Source organism: Pelobates fuscus, chromosome 5 (assembly GCF_036172605.1).
Source record: "Pelobates fuscus isolate aPelFus1 chromosome 5, aPelFus1.pri, whole genome shotgun sequence".
In the NCBI taxonomy this organism is placed as follows: domain Eukaryota; kingdom Metazoa; phylum Chordata; class Amphibia; order Anura; family Pelobatidae; genus Pelobates; species Pelobates fuscus.
Genome location: NC_086321.1, coordinates 171,468,633 through 171,485,480, shown reverse-complemented (window position 1 = coordinate 171,485,480; position 16,848 = coordinate 171,468,633). Strand labels below are relative to the sequence as shown.

General features: G+C 42.4%; 1 protein-coding gene across 1 annotated transcript in view; it reads right to left on the bottom strand.

Annotated features, from left to right (window-relative positions):
* SVOP (SV2 related protein) overlaps positions 1 to 16,848 on the bottom strand; it is a 109,842-nt gene that overhangs the window by 43,699 nt on the left and 49,295 nt on the right. The window lies entirely within an intron of this gene.

The following is a 16,848-nucleotide window of genomic DNA, read 5'->3' as shown; positions in this document are numbered from 1 at the left end:
ATGGAACAGTCAGTTTCTATCCATTAACATTGCAGAAATACACAGAAACAACATCAATAACATCCATGTAACACATCCTACAAGGATGAAGATTAACTATTCATGTATAACCGTCTTTATTCATCAGACAATACAGAGACAAAGTAATCCTACTGCCATTGTGTACAAGCAACCATAACATTGTCTGTCCATCCACGCATCTATAACATATACTATCTGGTACGAAGCAAAATCAGCCTTTTAACAGAGATCCTTCAATATTCTCTTGCAAGAATTTTTTTTCTTTTTTCAGTTCTTTATTTTTGCGAGTTTTTGCATATGATCATATTTCAGGGAGTAACAGGTTAAAAAATAATAATATTACTTGTATGCAAATGTCACCCAGCTGGGTCAACTCCTTTTTATGTTTTGTAGGGGCTTGCGCTCCCAGGCTCATCTTTGGGTGGTCCTAGGACGAGTGGTTTGGGGGGTGCTGGGGTCGGGCCGCATGCGCCTTATGGCTGATCTGTGGTGCTCCTTGTCCTGTGAGCTATACTAGGGCGCGTATTTATGGTGTGCGTGGGTATTGAGTTACGCTAGTCTGGGTCTGCGTGTTTGCTCGATATTGCTGGTCCTATAGCTTTGGGTCATGTGCTGTGTAGTCTGGGGTCTGCTGTTTTTGCGCAGTGGTGTCGCTTAATAACCGTGTGCTGCGTAGGGGGGGGTCTTGGTATCTTAGTGTTAGAGCGACTCCTAAGGCTTTCGGAGCCGGCAACTGTACAACATAGGCATTATTTATAAACAGTATTCAACATTGATAAAAATTAAGTAAAAAACGATATTTGTAGAACTGTGTAAGGAACATCTTGTGTAATATGATGTATAGGTAAGTTCAGTCCCCAAATTCAGGATGGCAGGTCCTCTGCCGTTGGTGATTCCCCTCTGGGCACAAATGGGGTGATGTTGGCTATGTTCCAAGTCGGGTGGTCCGCCGTTGGCGTCGTTGTCAGGCCAAGGGCTTGCAGGAATGTTGTCGCCTCACTGGTGTGCGATATTGTGTGGGTCTTCCCTGCTTTGTCGGCGATTAATCGGCGGGGTCCCTGTCACGATACTGGGGAACCCAACACGCTAACACACACACAGACACACAGACAGAAAGTGTGCAGTACTGGTCCTTAGAGTGGCCGGGCTAAGCACACACAGAATAGTCAGGAGACAAGCCGAGTAAGGGGAACCAGAAAACAGAATAACGAGAAGCAAGCCGAGGTCAAAGGGTAGGAGAAAGTCACAAAGTCAGTATAACAAGCCAGAGAGTACGTAACCAGAAAGCACACGTTCAGAATCAATACTATAAAGCAAAGACCACAACAGGGCACAGATAGACAGGAAAGGTAAGTATTTAAATCCTAGCCTGAATCCTGATTGGCTAACCACCAATCAGTATTAACAAACACACGTGGGGGATATCTATACCCCCCACTGTGTTTGTTGCACTGTAGCTTTAATGCCGGGTCACGTGAGTGACCCCGGCACTTAGATAATAGTGCCGGCTCCCAGCGTGCAGCGTTAGACATGCTGCCGCTGGGAGGAGGAGAGGAGGACGCGAGCGGCGTGTCAAGAGGAGAGGACGCCGCTCGCTTATCGGTAAGGGGAGAGGGGACCGCGGGCGGCGACGGACCGAGGGTGAGTGCTGCGAGAGGATTGCAGCCTCCCCTCACCGCTGCCCGCGGAGCCCTGACATAACCCCCCCCTCGAAGACCGCCCAGAGGGCGGGAAGCCGAAGGCTTCAAAGGAAACCGCGCATGAAAGGAGCGGATCAAAGAGGGCGCGTCCAAGTCAGAGACAGAAACCCACGACCGCTCCTCCGGGCCGTAACCCTTCCAATCAACCAGAGAGCAGCCACCTCATATACGTCACTAGAGACCGCGCGGAGGGCATCGGAACGCCTGAGAGACCCAGAGAACCGATTACAGAGCAAGGGCTTCAAAAGGGAGGTGTGAAAGGTGTTAGGTATGCGCATGGAAGGGGGCAAGGCCAGGGAGTTCACAGGATTCACCCTACGCAACACCTTATAGGGACCAAGGAACTTGGGCGCGAACTTCATCGAGGGAACCCTAAGGCGGAGATTCCTAGAGGACAACCAAACCCTATCACCCGGAGCATAAGAAGGAGCCGCACATCTGCGACGATCAGCAAATCTCTTTTGAGTAGCAGCAGCACGACAAAGAGCAGCATGGACCTGATCCCACATCTTCCGTAAGGAGGCGAGGTGCTCGTCCAAAGCGGGCATTCCCTTGTCGGAGAACACATTCCCTTGTCGGAAGGACAGCGGGTTGGAACCCATAAGCCACCATAAAAGGACTTATGCTAGTAGAAGAATGAGACACAGTGTTCCTGGCAAACTCAGCCCAGGGAAGGAGATGGGACCAGTTGTCCTGGTGTGCATTCGTGAAACAGCGTAAATACAACTCCACAGACTGATTTGCTCGTTCGGCAGCTCCATTAGATTGCGGATGATAGGAGGAAGTAAACGATAAGGAGACCCCCATCTCAGCACAAAAGCCTCTCCAAAACCGAGAGACAAACTGAGGGCCCCTGTCAGATACGATATCTTGTGGTATACCATGCAAGCGGAACACTTCTTTGGCAAACACCTGAGCCAACTGAACCGCAGAAGGTAGCTTCTTAAGCGGAATGAAGTGCGCCATTTTGGAGAACCTATCCGTTACAGTCAAAATTACTGTCTGCCCATCAGATGAAGGAAGATCCACAATAAAGTCCATGGATAAGTGTGTCCACGGTTTCTTGGGTACAGATAGGGGCATAAGGAGTCCCAGGGGTTTAACATTAGGGGACTTACACTGTGTACAGACACGGCAAGCCTGCACGTAATCTACCATGTCTTTTTTGAGTGAGGGCCACCAAAACTGTTGGAAAAGACCCTTGTAAGTCTTGGTAATCCCTGGATGACCAGCCGTTTTGGCTGTGTGAAATAAAGTGAACAACTTCTTTCTGTCTTTTACTTTCACGTACAGCTTACCAGTAGGAGTCTCAGAGGGTGCTTGGGATTGGTATGACTTGATACCATCAAGAAAAAGAGACGAGATAACCAAACGGGTAGTAGCTATTATATTAGTTGTGGGTACAATGGGCTCAGGAGTGGAGGTAATAGAATCTACAGGTTCGTACTGGCGGGAGATGGCATCAGCCTTGACATTTCGATAACCAGGCCTGTATGTGATTATGTACTGAAAACGTGAGAGAAATAAAGACCATCTAGCCTGACGAGAGGATAACCTTGCATCTGCGATATAGGATAGATTTTTATGATCGGTTATAACCAGAATCTTGTGTCTAGCTCCCTCTAACAAGTACCTCCATTCTTTAAATGCCATCACTATAGCTAATAATTCCCTGTTCCCAACGTCGTAATTCTTTTCAGACTCTGACAAGCGTTTTGAAAAGTAACCACAGAGAAGGAGGGGTTCGTCATACGATTGTCTTTGTGACAACACTGCTCCCATACCTGATTCAGAGGCGTCAACTTCCAGTACAAAGGGAAGGGAAGGATCAGGATGGTGTAACACAGGGGCAGTGGCAAATGCCTTTTTTATAGTCTCGAAGGCCACAATAGCATTAGGATTCCAAACCCTGGGGTGTAAACCCTTTTTTGTCAGTTTAGTGATAGGGGAAATAATGGATGAGAAGTTTTTAACAAACTTTCTATAATAATTGGCAAACCCTATAAATCGCTGTATTGCCTTAAGTCCTTGGGGAAGGGGCCAGGACAGTATAGCTTCCAATTTTGAAGGATCCATGCTGAATCCTTGTTCAGAAATAACATAACCCAGGAATTGTACAGAAGTTTGGTCGAATAAGCATTTCTCTAATTTACAATAAAGACCGTTCTGCAACAACCTTTTAAGCAACATCCTAACATGAGTATGATGTGTCTCCAAATCCGGAGAATATACGAGTATGTCATCAAGGTAGACTACGGCACAGACATGCAGTAGGTCTCTAAGGACATCGTTTATGAGATCCTGAAATACGGCAGGAGCATTACACAATCCAAAAGGCATGACTAGATACTCGTAATGCCCACTGCGTGTATTGAACGCCGTTTTCCATTCATCGTTCTCCTTGATACGAACAAGGTTATAAGCCCCCCTGAGGTCTAGTTTTGTAAAATATTTAGAACCTTTGACACGATCAAACAACTCCGTAATGAGAGGGATCGGATAGGCATTTTTAATCGTTATATTGTTTAGTGCTCTGTAATCTATACACGGTCTCAAATCGCCCTCCTTTTTCGCCACAAAAAAGAAACCAGCACCAGCCAGAGAGGAGGACCTTCTAATAAAACCTTTAGTTAAGGCTTCCCGTATGTACTCCTCCATGACCTGGTTCTCTTTCTCAGAAAGAGGGTAGACCTTACCCCTAGGAGGCATAGTACCCGGTAATAGGTTAATGGCACAGTCATACTCACGGTGTGGAGGTAACTTATCTGCCTCCCTTTTTTCGAAAACCAATGCAAGGTCTGCATATACAGAAGGGACAGAAACAGAAAGTGGTTTAGCTGTGGGCACGTTGAGTAAACAAACGGGACGTACCTGGGCCATACAGTCTCGTTGACAAGATTCCCCCCAGGAGAGTATATCTAAACAACCCCAATCAAGTACTGGGTTGTGTTTAACTAACCAGGGAAAACCCAGAACGATGGTAGCAGTAGGGGAGTCAATTATTTGGAAGGTTAATCGTTCCTTGTGTAAAGCACCCACAGACATAACTATATCTTGGGTTTCATGGGTCACCAGAGGTTTCTCAAGTGGTCTACCATCTATGGCCTCAACGGCCAAGGGTGTGGCCTTTCGGATCAAAGTCAGGGCTGCGGTTTTGGCAAAGTTCTCATCCATAAGGTTGTCTGCCGCACCTGAATCGATCAAGGCTTTGGTTGTTATAGTGGTTTTATTGACCAAAAGAGAAACTGTAATAAACGGTCTGGAGATGGACACATGAGGGGACAAGGTCATAACACCCGAGGCCGACCCCTCTCTGGGCCTTAGGTGCTGTAGTTTCCCTGTAACTTAGGGCAGGTATTACAGTGGTGCCCCCTCTTACCACAATAAAGACATAACCCCTCCCTTCTACGATACGTTCTTTCAGCCTCAGTTAACCCTGTAGCACCCAATTGCATGGGTTCGGGGGATGGTTGCCTAGGAGCGGGTAATGCTAGTAATGCAGTACTGGGTAGAGCAGGTAACACCCGTGTATCCAGACGTCTTTGAGTACGCCTCTCTCTAATACGGTTATCAATAAGGATTACATAGTCTATAACATCATCCAGAAGAACAGGCAGTTCCCTGGATGCTATTTCATCCAGTATGTAAGCGGCCAAACCCTCCTGAAAGGCTGTTACGAGGGCGTCATTATTCCAAACCACTTCAGCTGCTAGAGTGCGGAATTCGATAGTATAATCCGCTACAGATCTGTTACCCTGTCGAACCCTAAGCAGAGCTTTGCCAGCAGAGGCAACCCTACCGGGTTGATCAAACGTGCGTTTGAATGCTGACAAAAAATCTGCAAAGGACATAGGAGACATATTTTCCCACATGGGGTTTGCCCATGCTAAAGCTCTCCCAGACAGGTGGTTTATCAAAAAGGCAATTTTGGACCTGTCGGTGGGATAGGAACGTGGATTCATCACCAAATGGATGTCAATTTGATTGAGGAAACCACGACACAAAGCTGGGTCACCACTATAGGGCTGTGGCGGTGTCATATGGACTACATGAGCAGGAACGGGTACTGGAGTGGCAATGGGTTCGGGCACAGCAGCAGCCGCCTCCTGGACGGCAGGCTGCAAGTGTGCAGTACGAGTCAGTATGGTCTGTAAAGCTTGAGCAAACTGATCCATACGGTGGTCCAAGCCATCCATTCTAGCCTCCTGATTAACTAGGAGCTGGGGTATGTCAGCAGGTTCCATTATGGCCCTGTTGTAATGTCACGATACTGGGGAACCCAACACGCTAACACACACACAGACACACAGACAGAAAGTGTGCAGTACCGGTCCTTAGAGTGGCCGGGCTAAGCACACACAGAATAGTCAGGAGACAAGCCGAGTAAGGGGAACCAGAAAACAGAATAACGAGAAACAAGCCGAGGTCAAAGGGTAGGAGAAAGTCACAAAGTCAGTATAACAAGCCAGAGAGTACTAACCAGAAAGCACACGTTCAGAATCAATACTATAAAGCAAAGACCACAACAGGGCACAGATAGACAGGAAAGGTAAGTATTTAAATCCTAGCCTGAATCCTGATTGGCTAACCACCAATCAGTATTAACAAACACACGTGGGGGATATCTATACCCCCCACTGTGTTTGTTGCACTGTAGCTTTAACGCCGGGTCACGTGAGTGACCCCGGCGCTTAGATAATAGTGCCGGCTCCCAGCGTGCAGCGTTAGACATGCTGCCGCTGGGAGGAGGAGAGGAGGACGCGAGCGGCGTGTCAAGAGGAGAGGACGCCGCTCGCTTATCGGTAAGGGGAGAGGGGACCGCGGGCGGCGACGGACCGAGGGTGAGTGCTGCGAGAGGATTGCAGCCTCCCCTCACCGCTGCCCGCGGAGCCCTGACAGTCCCCATTTGTAGACTATGGATTTCTCTTGGAGAAGCTGGGTAATAGGCTTGAGAGATCTCCGCCAAGATAGAGTATGTCTGGAGAAGTCCCGGAAAAAAGCTAATTGTGCTCCTTCAAAGGATACTGTAGGGTTGTCTCTCACTGCTCCCATAATAATACCCCTGTCAGAGTCCCGCACCATTTTGAGCAGTACATCCCTGGGTACCTCTTGGGTTGCGTTGGTCGCCTTGGTGAGCCTGAAGCAGGAGTCCACCACCAGCTGTTTAGACTGTTTGGGCATGAGTAGGGTGGCTAGTAGCCTCCTGCAGTAGTGAGGGAGTTCTGCTTCCGCTACTGTCTCCGGCACCCCCTTGATTCTTAGGTTGCGTGCCCTGGCTTTGTCCTCGAGATTAGCAAGCTGAGCCTGATGGTCGGCGCACTGCTTCTGCAGGGCACCAAGGGCTGTATCTGTGGCCGACTGTGCCAGCTTGTGGCCTGCCATATTATAGTAGAATGGGGCCTTGGTATGTTTATGTGTAGCTTGTGGTGTTATGGTATTCCTTATACCAAAACCAATACAAGGTAATTTACACAAAAAAAAATAATAAAAATAAAAAACCGGTCTGCATCACATACAGAGGAGCGACTTAATCATAATTATAAGAAATAAAAAATGGTATGTGAGCGCTCCAAATATAAAGTAATGACCACTAAAGCACTGTACCCCAATACAGCAATTTATAAAGGGAAGCAAAACTAGATCTGGTAGCAACACAGGGTTAATATAAATTAGTAAGTAAATTAGTAGTGTACCAAATGTATAAAACATCATTTATTGAACATGAAAAAGAATAATAACATCAAATCAATATTACAACAATAAAATATATAAAAAAGCAACAAATGTCCAGAGCAGATTTAAAAAAATTATAATAAACACAGTGTGGGGCCCCTTACACTGATGGAATGGCCACTGGAAAAAATGTGCACATATAAAATAATAATTGTTACCTGTATTTACTAATATTCCTAATTCTAGGGATTATGCTTATGACAGGATGAAGTTAGTTTTTGTCTAATATAAATGTGTAAATCCATGTATTATATATTTCTTTTTTATTCGTTTGCATACCTTGCAGAATTAATAATGATTTCAGTAACTCTGTTATTTGTACCTTTATTACCAATTGTATATTTACGCTGGATTGGTAATTTTGAACCAATTTATTTAATTAATCAATTAATTAATTAATTAATCATGACGACTTTAAGAGAGGGTATATATACCCGGTTCTGTGATAGTAGAACTTTGTATTGAGAAAGTCCTCCAGTAACGACGAAACGTGTAGACGTTCTTCTATCCGATATTCCGTGCTGTACCTCCAATCCTTCATTTACGGTCCGGTGGTGACTTGTGGTAGCTGTAGTGACTGGATCGGTAGTCTCTGCACATCTCGTGTCTAGGGGTTGGCTTGCTCCCATCACCTTACTCGAAGGTCGGGCGAACAGGGTAAGTTGCTCTGGTTGACCCCCAGCGTTTATATATATATATATATATATATATATATATATATATATATATATATATATATATATATATATATTCTTTACTCCGGGATATTCCCATTGCAACCCTCTTAGCCCAGACAGGGCGGTTTGGTCGGTTTACAAGCTCCCCCCGGCAGGGATAGTGTATGAGTCTGGGTATTGTTTTTAATTTTCATTATTATTTTATATATGCACATTTTTTCCAGTGGCCATTCCATCAGTGTAAGGGGCCCCACACTATGTTTATTATTTTTTAAACATCTGCTCTGGACATTTGTTGCTTTTTTATATATTTTATTGTTGTGATATTGATTTGATTTGATGTTACTATTCTTTTTCATGTTCAATAAATGATGTTTTATACATTTGGCACATAACAATATTACTAATTTACTTAGTAATTTATATTAACCCTGTGTTGCTACCAGATCTAGTTTTGCTTCCCTTTATAAATTGCTGTATTGGGGTACAGTGCTTTAGTGGTCATTACTTTATATTTGGAGCGCTCACATACCATTTTTTTTATGGTTTTCCTTTACCAAGTTGTGCTTTCCAATAACTTTTTCTTTGTTTTTCTTTCGCTTTTTTTTTATATTATTAAACCTTACTGTTTTTTGTGAACTTTCCTTGAGCTATAGGTTGAGCTTTCATCAGTTGCATTTCTATGTTCAGGTGCTTTTGAGTACTGGGGAGTGTGGGTGGGGGTCCCTCCTTCCCTTGGTCATGTGTGGTAGTGTGGGCCCTGACGAGTTCTTCGTCTGTGTGTCTAGTGTCGTGAGAGGTATGTGCCAAGTGTGTTCTGTGTGAATTAGTTTGTTCTGTGTTTATACATGTTTTTTGTGTTACTGTCGAGTTCTATGTCAGCTGCAGGCTCTCTCTTGACAGAGTATGGGTCTGCCTTCTGTGTTATGGCTTTGCTCTGGTCTGCGCCGTGACACTGTTCAGTGGTCTGGGGAGGTGTTTGTAGCTGCTTGTGGTAAGGTTATTGACAGTGTTAGGGGTGTCCTGAGAAGCATTATCCATACGACCAGCGTTATCCTCCAGGGTTTTCCTTGTGACGTCCATAACTCCTTGTTCTTGTGGTGTTTCCAGTCGTTTTGTGTTATGTTCTTTTTGCTGTGCCATGAGCTGTGGCGTGTGTAGAGTGGGGGGGGGGGGAAGAGATTGGTTTGGGTCGGGAAGTGTGTGAGGGTAGACCGAGGGGGTAATAGGATAGTTTGGTACGGTTAAAAGATATAATGCACCAAGGCCGAGTGAAGTTTAAGACTTATATAATTGGGGTTGTGGACCAGCGCGCGTGGGTCCCCCCGCCAGCCCCGGCTTCATCTCCTCTTACATCCTGTCTGGTGTCTGCCAGGTATATATACCATGGGTGCCATCGCTCTGCATGTTTGTCCCCGTGGTTTAGTAATTCCGCTTGTTTCTCCTCCGCGGCGTGAATTTCCTCCACCCTCAGTAGCCATTAAACTATCGTGGGTGGGGTAGGCTGCTTCCATAAGGCCGGCACCAAGGATTTGGCCGCATTGATCAAGTGTCTCAATATCGATTTTTTTGTATTGTGAGATGGGCAGTCTCGTTGAGTGTAGTAGCACATTCACTATATCGAAGTCCAGTGTTTCCCCCAGTATCTCCTCCGTTGTATTTTTTATCTCGTTCCAGTATGGTGTTATCTTATCGCAGTCCCACCAGATGTGTCGCGTGGTCCCTATTCCTGTCCCGCATCTCCAACACGTGTTTGGTTCTGATGGAAATTTCCTGTGAAGTAGAGCTGGGGTGCGATACCATTGTGAGAGTAGTTTATAGTTTACCTCTTCATATTTGGTGCTGATCGAGCTTTTATGTTGTAGCGATAGGATTTTTTCCCATTGGGCCTCAGTAAAAGAGTGGGACATTATCTCCTCCCTTTGTCTCTTGAAGGAGTCCTTGTGTTCTAGGTTACCTACCAAGAGCCGTTGATAAAGGGTGGAGACAATGGAGTCCGATCCCGGTGTACTTCTGCAAAACTCCTCGAACCAGGTCAACTCCCTGTGTATTTTTGGTTTGTTCGGTAAGTTGGAGTAAAAGTGTTGTAGTTGGGAGTGGCGGAACTGTTGCATGGGCTTCGGTGTTAGCCCGCCCGTCAATTCTCGAAGATCTTGGACCCTTGAGTTCGTGAGCGCCTGTAGGATTGGTATGTGATCCGCAGGTTGCACGAATGTCCATGCTTGGGGGGGTAGTCCCCCTCCTAGCTCCTTGTTATGCGTCAGAGGTATTAGTGGGCTCGGTTTTGGAGCCAGATTCTGTTCCTGCCTTACCCTGTTCCATACTTCCAGTGTGTTCGCGATTGGTGAGGTGCGCATCGATGTTGGTGTTGCATCCAGCTCTTTGTACCATACTGATGTGAATAGCTTTTTATTGGTACTTGCTTTATCTAGTGCAACCCATATTTCTTGAGACGGGGTTTCGTGCCATTCCCGTATTCATTGTAGGGCTGTTGCTTGGTGGTACTTACAAAAGTCGGGCAGTGCTAGTCCGCCCCATTCCTTCGGCAGACATAACTTTTTGTGTTTTATTCTGGCTCTCTCGCCTCTTCAGACGTATCATATTACTGTTGTTCTTATTGTGCGAAGAAGGTCCTCGGCAGTTTCATTTTTTTTTTTTTTTTTATAATCGTCTTTATTTAGTAATTTTGTTTTGTACAGTCAGCCAGTATATTAAATGATATTCGTTAAACGTATCAAAAGCATTTGTAGATTTTAGTTTTAGTTTACTTCGTCTTCAAATCACAGATATATTGTCCTGATATAAAGAATATCGTAAAAAAAAATACATCATAAAGCGTACTTTGACTGAGTTACTAAAAAAATAAATACATCTTTCACACATTCATTCATACTTTCAGACTGAAAGATAGATCGTTCCCAGCTAATATTCATCAGTCAGGAGTAAAAAAGAAAAAAGAACATAGTGATTGTGCATATTGTTCCTTCAGTATGGGCCGGGATTTAGTAAACGGGGAGGCCTTATTGTTTAGGATGAACATCATTGAGTCTTGTATTGTTTTGCATTGATATCAATAACTATCTCTGGTTGTTCCTTTAGACAAATTACGTATTATAGTCCTATCTAATAAAACATCTTGGTGAGGGGCAACTAATGATCGTCCGAGACTATATCAATGTTTCTATACATAGAAGTAGTAGATAATAGTAGGTCAGACCCAAAGTTCCCTTTCCTCTTGACATTGGGGTATAAAAGTGTAATAAAATTACCCGTTTTTTCACCACCTTTGGATCGTTACAATACTGTTATAATTAACAAATAATGGGGGGTTACCCATTTTCATGCATAGATTGACATTGGATTATACAAATGTAAAAGGATTGCCCGTTTTTTCATCACCTTTAGATTACAATACTATTATAGTTAACAAGTGACAGGGGGCTGCCCATTTTCATTGATAGATTGATATCACTTTGTTTAACCACAATTTGTAAGTACCTTTTTTAAGAGTTGAACTCAATATATTATTAATAAGATTATTTTCCATCGTGAGTTGGTATTTGATTTGATTAATAAGATGTATTTTTTGGAAGGGAATAGATGATTTCCAGTTTCTAGCAATTATAATTTTGGCAGCCACAAAACAATGAGATGCTATGCATTTAATTTCTTGTGTGTCCAAATTCCAGTTATAATGTAAAATCGCTACAGCTGGATTTTGTTCCAATCTTTTATGAGACAACTCGTACAACACATCGTAGGTCCATGACCATAGTATCTTTAAAATTGGACATTCCCACCAGGTATGTATATATGTCCCAGTAGACGACCCACACCTCCAACATATATTCTGTAAATGTGGGTACATCTTTGATAGTCTAGATGGAGTGTAGTACCATTTATATATTAATTTAAAATGACATTCTACCAAATTTATACCATGTATATATTTTGTTAAGTAAGAAATAGATGAGCACCATTGTTTTTCTGATATTGATATGTCTAATTCTTTTTCCCAGTAATCTATGATTTTTAAAGGTATCTGACCCATTTCTTTTAACAGAACATTCGCCAATGATGTAACTTTTTTCTTGGATCTATTACAAAATATGATTTCCAATTGGTTAGAAATTGTAGATATATTATCAATAATAGAGGAGTGTAAGTAATGTTTAATTCTTAAATAGGTAAAGATTTCTCTAGATGGTAATTTATAGGAATCTACGATGTGTTGAAATGATATCAATCTATTGTCAATCATAATATCAGAAACAGTATCTATACCGTGTTCAAACCAAATATTCAAGGATAAGTCAGTTACATTCTGCTCAATTACCGCTATAGAACAAGTCTTTGGTATCTTGTTTACATAACCCAACAATTTTTTGATTTCTTGCCAGGTGTTTAACGATTGGCTGAGTATAAATGATTCAATCTGCGTAAAAAATTGGGATTTACCCGGTAGTTCCTTCCATATCAAGAGTTCCAATTTATTGGGCATCACAACCTGTGAGTCCAAAATATGCCAGGGTTCATCTAAAAATTGTGGGTCTTGAAGACAGAATATATGTCTTATCATATTTGCATAATAAGTGGTGAAAATATTAGGAAAATTTAAGCCCCCATTCGTTATTCTCTTAGACAAGATTTTAGAACTAATTCTCGTTTTTTTGTTTTTCCATATGAACTTGGAAAAATATGATTGAATCATATTTAGCCAAGACCTTGGAATTTTCATAGGTACCATGGAAAATAAGTAGGACCACTTTGGCAATATATATGAATTTATAGTGTTAATTCTGCCGATCCAAGTAGTCTCCAAATTTTTCCATTTTTGTAATTTATAATTCATTTCTTTGATCATTCTAAGAATATTAATCTCCATTATATCCTCAATATCTGCTGATATAGTAATCCCAAGATATTCTATTTCCTTATTAGACCAGATGAAATTATATAGATCCGATAATCTCTTAACCGCATTCTGTGATAGATTGGTATACAGGGCAGTGGATTTCGAGATATTAAGCTTGAAATTGGAAATCAGACTGTAAGATTCTATTTCTTGCATAAGAAAAGGCAAAGATGATTCTGGTGAGGTCAATGATATCAATGCGTCATCCGCATATAACGATATTTTTAATTCGGTGTGCGCAATAGGGAATCCTTTAATATTATAATTATTCCTTATAGCAATAGCCAAAGGTTCCAGAGTTAAAATATATAAAAGTGGGGATAATGGGCATCCCTGTCTGGTACCATTTCGGAGTGGGAACCATCCAGCTAAGATGTTGGGGCCCACTGTCCTAGCTGAGGGGTTGGAATACAGTGCCATAATTGCATTACAAATTCTGCCCTGTAAACCAAACGCAGTCAGTGTCTCCCTAAGGTATCCCCACCCGACCCTGTCAAACGCTTTCTCTGCGTCTAGAGACAGGGTCAGGAGGGGAATATTGGATCTATTAGCGATATCCAATATGTCTATTATTCTTCTAGTATTATTGGAGGACATACGACCTGGCACAAACCCAATTTGATCTCGATGGATCAGTTTATCTATAACGGTTTTTATTCTAGTCGCAATAATTGCAGAGTAGATCTTCATGTCGACATTTATTAGGGCAATGGGTCTGTAATTTTTTGGATCATTAGGATCTTTTTTAGGCTTTAAAATAGGAATTATATTGGATTGGAGTAGTTCTTTGGGTGCAAATTTTTTTTCAATGATCTCATTAAACAAGTCGGTTAAGGGAGTAACCAATAGTGGCATCATTTATTTGTAAAAGGCATTTGTAAAGCCGTCAGGGCCAGGGGTTTTATTCCAAGGTAGTTTTTCAATTTGTTGTTGGACTTCTGCATGTGTAAATGGTAAATTAAGGAATGCTAATTCTGCAGGAGAAATTTTTGGAATCTGAATGTTTCCAAGATATTTTAGAACTTCACTATTTTGAGGAGTATCATTGAGATTATATAACTGTCTATAATACTGATTAAATTTTTCTCCTATTTGAGTTGGGGTTGTATAGGTGCTGTTTCCATCTATTAGTTTTTCCACTCTATTTCTAGCTTGGTGAATTTGTAATCTTTTTGTAAGATTTTTAGAGGCTCTGTTTCCCATGTGATAATAATTCACTTTTAATTTGTTTATATTGATTTGAATTCTTTGTTCTTCTTTAAAGTTAATTACATTTTGTGTTTGTTTTAATGAAGCTCTTAGTTCCTCTGAAGATTTTTGTTTATTTAAATTGGAGAGCCTATAAAATTCAATATATAAGTCTGCCAGAGATTGTCCATTATTTTTTTTAAAAATATGTCCCATTTTAATCAGGTAACCTCTTGTTACTGCTTTTTGTGTACACCAATTAGTCGAACAAGAGGTATCCTGGGGGCAATTCTCCTCAAAAAAATGGCTTATTAGAGACTCTAAGTCCTTTCTATTCTTCTCATTTTCAATTAGTAAATTATTGAGTCTCCACGTGGAGATTCCCGGATGGGGAGCAGTGCCTATTTCCATAATAATGAAGCTATGATCTGCCCAAGGATTTTGCTTAATCCTAACTGTATGGATAGTTTTTAAAGAGTTTGGATTGGTTAAACATAGGTCTATCCTTGAAAATGATCTATGTACATTTGAATAATGAGTATAATCTCTCTCATACGGATTGTAAATACGATATGGGTCACAGAGATTATATAATTTACATATATTACTAAATCTTTTTGCTTGTTTATGTATTTTTTTGTCTGTATTAATCAGCACATGGGATTGTTTATCCAAAGTAGGATTTAATACACAATTAAAATCTCCAGCAATAACCAATGTGCCCTTAGAAATTTTTTCTACCTTGATCATTAGATGGAAAAAAGTAGTCATTGGAGTCCTCGGCAGTTTCAGAGGGATGGTGTGGAACAAGTATAGAAATCTCGGCAGGATATTAATTTTTATTACTGCTATGCGACCCTGCCAAGATATGTGTGCGTAGTTCCATTTTTTTGAGATCTTCTTGTATCTTTCTCAGGAGTGGGGGGAAGTTCTGGTGATATAAATCTAATGGGTTGCGTGGCACCCATACCCCCAGGTAGCGCATTTTATCTGAGCACCAGTGGAAGGGGAACTCAGCCTTGATTTGGGTGCTTTCCTCCTCGTCTTTATTACAGCCCTCTATGGGTGTTTTGATGTTGTACAGATGTAGTATGTGCGTAATTCATCCGCTATCTCCTTAGGAAATTGTGTCAAGGTTCCCGATGCCTTCCTTATCCTTTGTACCTGTGCTGGGGCTTGTTGTCCTCTGAGCATGCGGGCGAGTAATTTCCCTCCTTTATTCGCGTGGAGAAGGCTTCTGAGTACTGCAGTGCTTTGTGGTATTTGCGTTCTAGAAGTTCTGTGAGTTGTCTGCGTGTGGTTATTAATTCCTTGTATACTTGGTCTAGTTGATGTCGTTTGTGTTGTGTTTCAAGTTGAGCTATTTTTGAGGAGAGGTCTTGTATCAGTTTCCTGGTTTCTTCTTATCAGTGTGTGAGCCATTCCTGTTGAATGAAGATGTAATCCAGTCGGGAGTATCTGTGGTGGAGAGCCGAGTAGTACGTGAAGTCTTTTTCGTCCGGGTGCAGTGCTCTCCAGGTGCCCACTAATCGTAGGTTTATAAGGGACTTACGAATACTTCAGATGGTTGCAAGAATTTTTATCTTATCTCATGATGATTCAGTACTGCACTATAATCTTTAAACAATGGCCTATCCTACTTTCTGCAAGCTGTTGCATGAAGACTATTTACAACACAACAAAACGATCCTAACCCTGGTTCACCACCAAATTTAAAATACATAGCCTCTCACTCTGTTCTCCTGAATCATGGAATCAAGTCGATAAATGCCTTAATTTAATATGTTTAATCATCTTTTCAAATAATTTATTATTTTTGGATAAACTTTTAAAATGTGTTTTTTCTAAATATTAAAATAACAAAAATATATCATGTATAAAAATGTATCAATATATAATAAGTCCTCGGAGCAGAGCAGTCGAACGTTACAGCAGCTCCTGGTGGAAGTTTTCGTCAACTACCGACCAATCTAAGCACCTACCGACCCAAAGCCTGCTACCGGGTGCCAGGGGAAAGTACGCCCTACACACCGATGCCAATCATGCGGTCTTTCTGGTCAGTTCCAAACACGCGGCCTCTTCGGCCTACAATTCCGGCACACGGAGGAGAGATTCCTGATAAGGGCACCCTCCCCCCCCGGCGGGGGTTATCCCGGTACCCACCGACAAGATCCACACTCACCGACTCCTCGCGCTCATGATATACCGCGAGCAGCGCAGGGTGGACCTAGCTTTCAGGCCTCACCACGACAGACACCTACAGGTACAGACTCTGGCAGTGAGATAATAGAGCAATTTTTCGACGCCTATACGCCATCTTCCAGCGATTCTGGGAACAGATAGAACAGTGCCTGGCACTACAGCCACCAATAACTGGGTGGGAGGCTAGAGGTGAGGAGCCGAACATACCTCACTCAGGCGGAACCCAGCATGGAACACACATTTTATTCATGTAGCTACCATTTATTAATGCTAATGCTAAGGTAGAATAGAATTGAATAGCATTGAGTTATCTATACTGGATAATAAATGTAATATTTACCCTATTGTACTGTGAAATACAGACAAATCCACCAAGCAACAGCAATGGTATTGCAAGACTGAGAGCACGTTC